General features: G+C 35.8%; 1 pseudogene; it reads left to right on the top strand.

The window, feature by feature from the left end:
- Positions 1-1871: 1871 nt before the first annotated feature.
- Positions 1872-2519, top strand: LOC103197358 (annotated as a pseudogene).
- Positions 2520-5266: the final 2747 nt, after the last annotated feature.

The raw sequence follows: 5266 nt of genomic DNA, 5'->3' as shown, positions 1-5266 counted from the left end.
TTGTCTGAAACAATTTTTCTTGCACTGTCTGAAGATTGTGTTGTATGGCTATTTAGTTTATTTAGGTCCCCACTTTTTCTCTCCCCTGCCTTTGGACTCACCTCAACTCTATCATTTCAGCTACCTTCTGGAGTTCTGAAATTTCAATCTATGTTTGTTTTTGTTCATTCTCCAGAGGTCAGTTTTTGGTGGAATTTAGGAGCTCTGGGGGTGTAGTGCCTAAGGCATTTGACTGCTAACTAGAAGGCTGGCAATTCAAACCCAGCAGCCACTCCTCAGAAGGAAGACTGGACAATCCTTTTCCATAGAGATACTGCCTCAGAAACCCAAGAGGGTCGCTAAGAATCTGAATCAACTCAATGGCAGTTAGTTTGGTTTTGGTTAAATGGAAATTAGTATTCCTCCATTTTCCTTGACCTTTAAATGAGTTACTTAGCACTGCCATTTTGTTATTTGTTTGTTATATACCAGCAATGACAAACCTGAAAGGAAAATTAAGGAAATAATTTAATTTAAAGTAACTTCTAAGAGAATAAAATATCAGGGGACAAATTTATCTTGAAACATGAAGGTTTATACCATTAAAATTATAAATAAATAAATAACTGCTGAGAGATGAATATTAAATAACTAGAAATTGGAAATAGGTTCTGTATTTATTAATTTGAAGACTTAATTTTGTTAAGATGCAAATGCAACCAAAAGCAATCTATATATTTAATATAATGCCAATTAAAATTCCAACAGCCTTCCTCATAGAAATGGAAAAACAACTCACTTTTATATGGAATGACTAGAGGCCCCAAAAAGCTAAAACAATATTGAAATAGAAGAATAAAGAAGGAAGACTCACACTTTTTGATTTTAAAAGATATTATAGAGCTATAACAATCAAAGCCTGGTATAACAATAACCAAATATACCAATGAAATAAAATTGAGAATCAAGAAATAAGCCCAGACACCTATGATCAACTGATTTTGGAGAAGAGTGCTAACTCTATTTTATGAGGAAAGAAGAATTTCTTCAATAAATGCTGTAGGGAAAGCTGGATTTCAACATGCAGAAAAATGAAACAAGATCCATGTCTCAAACCATACACAAAAGAAAATTCAAAATTCATTAAGGAGCTAAATATACCAACTAAACCCATAAATTTCTTAAAAGAAAATGCAGGGGCAAAGCTGTGAGGCATAGCTTTTAACAATGGATCATCTAATATAATAGCAAAAGCACAAATAGCAGAAAATAGAATAAAAAATGGGACCTCATAAAAATTAAATAATTTCTTTATCAAAATACTTTATCAAAAATGTGAAAAGACAAATTGTCAACTGGGAGAATGTCTTCAGCAACTATATATCTGATAAAAGTCTAATAACTGATATATATATATATATATATATATATAAAACTTCAACTGCATAAAAACAAAAATACAAGCAACCCCCCCAAAAAAAATTGGACAAAGGACTTGAATAAACATTTCAGCAGAGAGGACAAACAAATGACCACCAAACACATGAAAAGGTTCTCAATGTCATTAACCATCAGAGAGATGAAAAATCGTAACTACAATGAGATAATATTTCAGTTCCATGAGAATGGCTAAGATAAAAATTAAAAACCAAAATAAGATAACAAATCTTAATGATTATATGGAGAAATTTGAACTCTTATCCATTGCTTTTGGGAATGTAAGGTGGTTCAGCAGTTGTGGAAAACAGTGAGGAGATTCCTCAAAAAACTAATGATAAGGAGTTTCCCTCTAGCTTTGTGTGGCGGTTGTCATTGGGCTTTGGCTTCCAGGCCATTGAACGAGAGGCAATGTGGACAGCAGCCCCAGCACTCTACACTCTGCTACTGCAGCCATGTCTGGCCCATGCCCTGTCCTTGCCAATTCTCACCTTGGTACCCAGCTGCTGTCATCTCCTGTGAGCAGTCCAGATGCCATCAAGTGTGTGGTGAGGGGAGCCAGATCTATATGTAAAATTTTCCAAGTGATCAGTTACACAACAAATGCACTTCCTAGAGACTATACCCTCTTTATCTCTGACAACTACTCTGTCAATGTAATGGTAGATGGACAACCAGTGAATCTGGGCTTATGAAATATAGCTAGTCAAGAAGATTGCACTCCTTCTCCCATCCAAAATAAGGTTTTCTTAATTTTCTTTTCCCTGGTAAGTTTTGTGTCATTTAAAAATCTCTTCACAAAGTGGAACCCTAATATGTGACACTATTGTCACAACACTCCCATCATCCTTGTGGAAATTAAACTTAATTCTGAGAGATGACAAAGTTATGATTGAAAGGCTGAAGGAGAAGAAGCTGACTCTTATCATCTAGTCCCAAGGCTTAGCCATGGCTAAGGTGATGTAAAATATCTGGAGTGTTTAGCACTTACACAGCAAGGTCTCAAGAAAGTGCTTGACCAAGCCATCAAACCTGTCCTCTGCCCATCCCTGTCAAGATCAGGAAGAGGAAATGTGTGCTGTTGTAAATGCAGAACACCTTAGTCTTTGCCCTGCCCCATACCCTTTGTATGCTTTGCTCAAAAATGGTGGAGCCTTCAATGCTAAGTTTTTTATTCTTATTGTTGTTGTTAACTCACTGCCATCAAGTCAGAGAAGATTCATAGCTACTCCTCCTTAGGTTTCCAGGGAGTTCCAATCAGTACCGAAGTAGGTTACCCAGTCTTCCTTCTGAGGTTATTGTTAGGTGAGCCATTGAATTAGCTCCTTCTCATAGCAACCCTAAGTACAACAGAATGAAACAGTGCTCAGTCTTGCATCTTCCTTACAATCTTTGTTATGCTTGAACCCATCATTAAACCACTGCATCAACCCATCTTGTTGAGGATCATCCTCTGTTTTGCTGACCCTCTGCTTTACCAAGCATAATATCTTTCTCCAAGAAATGGTCCCTTCTGACAACATGACCAAAGTAGATGAGATGAACCTGGTCATTCTTACATCTAAAGAGCACTTCAGCTTCACTTCTTCCAAGATGTATTTGTTCATTCTGTTAGAAGTCCATGGCATTTTAGTATTATTCACACACACTAAAATTCAAAAATGTCAAATCTTCTTCAGTCTTCCTTATTCATTGTCCAGCTTTCACATGCATAAGTGGCAACTGAAAAAACCATGGCTTGCATAAGTTGCACCTTAGTCTTCAAAGTGGCCTCTTTGCTTCCTAATACTTTAAAGAAATCTTTTGCAGCAGATTTTCCCAATGTCATATATGATGTCTGATTTCTTGACTGCTGCTTCCATGAGTGTTGATGGTAGATCTAAGTAAAATGAAATTCTTGACAACTTTAATTAAGTCCCCATTTATCATGATGTTTCCTATTGGTCCAGTTGTGAGGATTTTTGTTTCCTTTATGTTGAGTTGTAATACATACTGAAGAATTTAGTCTTTCATCTTCATCAGTAAGTCTTTCAAGTCACATTCACTTGCAACAATTAAAGTTGCATCATCTGCATATCACAGGTTGCTAATGAGTCTTCCTCTAATCCTGATGCTGCATTCTTCTTCATATAGTCCCACTGCTCAGACTATTTGTTCTGCATACATATTGAATAAGTGTGGTGAAAGGATACAATCCTGACACAACTCTTCCTGATTTAAAACCATGCAGTATTCCCTTGTTCTGTTTGAATGACAACTTCTTGGTCTGTGTACAGGTTCCTCATGAGCATAATTAAATATTCTGGAATTCTTATTCTTTACAACGTTATCCATAATTTGTTATGATCCACAGCTAACTGCATTTTCATACTCAATAAACAGGTAAACATCTTTCTGGTATTATTTGCTTTCAGCCAAAAACCATCTGATATAAGCAATGATATCCCTTTTTCCACATCCTCTTCTGAATTCAGCTTGCATTTCTGGAAGTTTCTTGTCAATATATTGCTACAACAGTTTTTGAATTATCATCAGAAAATTTCACTTTTTCATGATATTAAAGATATGGTTCAATCATTTCCATATTCTGTTGGATCACCTTTCACATATATAGATCTCTTTCAGTCAGCTAGCCAGGTAGCTGTTTTCCAAATTTCTTGGCATAAATGAGTAAACACCTCAAGCACTGCATCCATTTGTTGAAACATCTCAATGGGTGTTATGTCAATCCTTGGAGCATTGTTCTTTCCCAATTCTTCAGTGTACCTTTAACTTCTTCCTTCAATGACATTGCTACTTGATCATATTCTACCTCCAGAAATAGCTGAACATCGACCAAATTTTTTTTTGGATTCAGTGATCATGGATTCCTTCAATCTTCTTTTTATGCTTCCTGCATCATTCAATATCTTGCCTATAGAAAAATTCAACATTGCAACTTGAGGCTTGAATTTTTTCTTCATTTCTTTCAACTTCAGAAATGCTGAGTGTGTTCTTCATTTGTAGGTTTTGAACTCCATGTGTTTGTACATTTCATTATAATACATTATTTGGTCTTCTCAAGGTGCCCTTCAAAATCTTTTGTTCAGCTCTTTCATTTCATTGTAACTTCCATTCGTGTTAGCTACTCACATTCAAAAACAAGTTTCAGAGTCTCTTGTGGCATCCATTTTGTTCTTTTCTTCCTCCCAGTCTTTTTAATGATCTCTTGCTTTCTTCATGTATGGTATTCTTAATGTCATCCCACAACTTGCCTGATCTTTGATCATGTATGTCCAAGGCATCAAATATATTCTTCACATAGATTCTAAATTCTAGTGGGATATAATCAAGGTCTTATTTTGGTTCTCCTCAACTCATTTTAATTGTCTTCTGCTTCAAGTTGAACTTGCATATGATTGATGGTCTGTTTCACAGTCAGATCCTGGACTTAATTTGGCTGAAGATCTTGAGCTTCTCAATCGCCTCTTTTCACAGATGTTGTTGAACTGATTGCTGCATATTCCATCTGGCAAGGTCCACATGTATAGTTATTGTTCATATTGCTGATAAAGGATTTGCAATGAATAAGTTATTGGTTTTGCAAAGTTCTATCATGTGATCTCTAGGGCTATTTTTATCATCAAGGCTGTATTTTCCAACTTCCGTTAATTCTTTGTTTCCATCTTTCACATTCCAATCACCAATGACAATCAATACATCTTGACTGTATCTTTGGTCAATTTCAGACTGCAAAACTTGGTAAAAGTCTTCCATATCCTTTCCTTTGACTTTAATGGCTGGTGTATAAATTTGAAAAATAACTAGTGTTCCTTGTATTGTTTTTGTTGGGTGCTGTTGAGTCAGCTCT

The sequence above is a fragment of the Orycteropus afer genome, unplaced genomic scaffold (assembly GCF_000298275.1).
Source record: "Orycteropus afer afer isolate SDZICR_OR568_19922 unplaced genomic scaffold, OryAfe1.0 scaffold00077, whole genome shotgun sequence".
Lineage (NCBI taxonomy): Eukaryota > Metazoa > Chordata > Mammalia > Tubulidentata > Orycteropodidae > Orycteropus > Orycteropus afer.
Note: the sequence above shows the minus strand (reverse complement) of the source record. Positions and strands in the feature narration are given on the sequence as shown.